This window comes from Alexandromys fortis, unplaced genomic scaffold (assembly GCF_014885135.2).
Source record: "Alexandromys fortis isolate MF-2015 unplaced genomic scaffold, M_Fortis_MF-2015_v1.1 scaffold_351, whole genome shotgun sequence".
In the NCBI taxonomy this organism is placed as follows: Eukaryota; Metazoa; Chordata; class Mammalia; order Rodentia; family Cricetidae; genus Alexandromys; species Alexandromys fortis.
This window is the reverse complement of record NW_026068251.1, coordinates 625302-627941: the sequence shown is the minus strand read 5'-3', so window position 1 is coordinate 627941 and position 2640 is coordinate 625302. Positions and strand designations below refer to the sequence as shown.

Sequence of the window (2640 nt, the reverse complement as noted above, 5' to 3'; positions counted from 1 at the left end):
CCCTGGGAAACGAGGTCAAAATGACCTCTTACCTCATCTGATCTGGCAACAGCTCTCCAGTCAATTATTGGTAATAGCCCTTTCAAATAAGCCAATCAGAATAGTCAAAGAACAACCCCCCTTGCTTCTGTGGCCCCTTTAAAAGTAGACTGTACCCGCTATTCGAGGTCCCTCGGCTTCCCGAATGCTGGGGGACCCTGTCATGACAGAATTAATAAAATCCTCATGCTTTTGCATCGGCTGTAGTGTGTGAGATGGTCTCTGGGGGCGACTCCTCCTCGGTGTTTGGACGCCAGAGTCCAACAGCTTATTTTCTGCATCTGGGATAGCCACAAGTCTGTATTCACTACTGTTTTCAAAAGGAACTTTCTCTCTTTTATCCTAAAGCATCAGTAACATGATTTCCAGGAGACAAATTCATTTGTCAGTTAACAAAATGATAAGATCATTAAGTATTGGTAAAAGCAGTACAGCAGAGGATGAAGTCAAGCGTTGTCTGTCTGCCAGTAGTGTTTAGACCAGCGGCTTACATTGTCACCTATTTGCTTTGGAAATCCAGAGTTCCTGAACTATCTTTCCCACTCAAAGTTGATGATGTTGCTAATCTTGGGATCCCAGCTTTTTGACTGTTAATGGTGGAGGACTTTGGGGGCGGATTAAAGGTGACTCAGTGCCATTGCATTTGCATCATGAAGGAAATGGTTATCAAACTCCCCAGGAATACTCTCCAAGGGGATAGTTACTGCATCAAGTTTTATAATGTTTTATATCAATGCAGAAGATGCAGCTGGAATTTCATTTCACATTTTACTAGTGCTACTTGCATGGAGCATCTATTTTTTTTTCTAGTTTTTCATCTTACGTGACTAAGTAATACAGATCCTCTTATCTTGTCTACAAACCCTGATCTTCTGTCTCCTTCTTGATCTAGTCTGGTGTGGAAGCTTTTCATTGATTATGCTTATTGCGTTTTTCACTTCTTGTTTCACTAGCTCTAGTAGAGCAGGCTGGCCTTGAACTCACAGAGATCCTCCCGCCTCTGCCTCCCAAGTGCTGGGATTAAAGGATGTATAGGCTGAATTACCCTCATTTGTCTAGGACGAGCCGTTTGCTTGTGTTTTCTTCTCCTCCAATCACTTCAATCCTGTCCTCATTGACTTCAGGAGCTTGCTTCCTCTTTATGTACTTTGACCTTATTGAGAATACTTCTGTGTGGTGTGTGTGTTTTCTATTTCTCATATTTTATGTACTTTGGTCTCCTTAGAGGACACAGTCATGGAAATTTGGGGGAGCAATATTTCATCGTAGTTTGTGTTATGGAAACTAGCATTTTGCTTTTGGGTGCTTTTTTTTCTGTATGCGTTTATAGGCCAGGAACTGAAATCCCATAATGAGGCGTTAGACTGAACAAATTCAACACAGAGTGGTCAAAACTCCGGATAAGAGAGTCGGATATGGAGAGCAGACTCCTACTAGACCTAGATCTGCTCTAGGCTGGCAGCAAGCATGAGGGGAGAGGCTGTGCAGAGCGGGTCCAGGGCAGCCTGATAGCTGGAGCTGTGTGGGCGGAAGCCTGAGGCGGAGTGGGCGGGACCGTTCAATGTAGGGGAGGGTGGATAGACGGGCACGCGAACGGAAATAGTTAATGAGAGAATGTGACTCATTGGCTGGATGTAGGGGAAGAGTGGCGCATGGGCAGATTTAGAGGTGTGACGAAAGCGGAAGCTGGGAAACCTCGTGGGTAAGGACCGGGAAGTGGACTGCTGAGGGAAAGTCAGCTGCGCAGAGGAGCCATTCGCTATCGTTCCTCAACCGTGGAGAGTCGCGTGTGCAGACCTGGGTGTCGCGGGGACACGGAAACTCCCCGGAGCCGCAGTCGCCGCGGGGCGGCCTGGGAAAGTCAGCAGCGCAGTGGGGGAACCGCAGCCCGGCGGCCTTGGAACCTCCCAGGTCAGAGGAGCTGCGGGGCTGNCGAATGCTGGGGGACCCTGTCATGACAGAATTAATAAAATCCTCATGCTTTTGCATCGGCTGTAGTGTGTGAGATGGTCTCTGGGGGCGACTCCTCCTCGGTGTTTGGACGCCAGAGTCCAACAGCTTATTTTCTGCATCTGGGATAGCCACAAGTCTGTATTCACTACTGTTTTCAAAAGGAACTTTCTCTCTTTTATCCTAAAGCATCAGTAACATGATTTCCAGGAGACAAATTCATTTGTCAGTTAACAAAATGATAAGATCATTAAGTATTGGTAAAAGCAGTACAGCAGAGGATGAAGTCAAGCGTTGTCTGTCTGCCAGTAGTGTTTAGACCAGCGGCTTACATTGTCACCTATTTGCTTTGGAAATCCAGAGTTCCTGAACTATCTTTCCCACTCAAAGTTGATGATGTTGCTAATCTTGGGATCCCAGCTTTTTGACTGTTAATGGTGGAGGACTTTGGGGGCGGATTAAAGGTGACTCTTAGTGCCATTGCATTTGCATCATGAAGGAAATGGTTATCAAACTCCCCAGGAATACTCTCCAAGGGGATAGTTACTGCATCAAGTTTTATAATGTTTTATATCAATGCAGAAGATGCAGCTGGAATTTCATTTCACATTTTACTAGTGCTACTTGCATGGAGCATCTATTTTTTTTCTC

The 2640-nt window shown here is 45.8% G+C and overlaps 1 protein-coding gene across 1 annotated transcript in view; it reads left to right on the top strand.

Moving 5' to 3' along the window:
* Positions 1-1707: 1707 nt before the first annotated feature.
* Positions 1708-2640, top strand: part of LOC126494175 (zinc finger protein 54-like) — a 227931-nt gene continuing 226998 nt past the window's right edge. The window contains exon 1 of the mRNA XM_050131412.1: positions 1708-1950. The gene's annotated coding sequence lies outside the window, so the exon portion shown is untranslated. The remainder of the gene's footprint in view (positions 1951-2640) is intronic.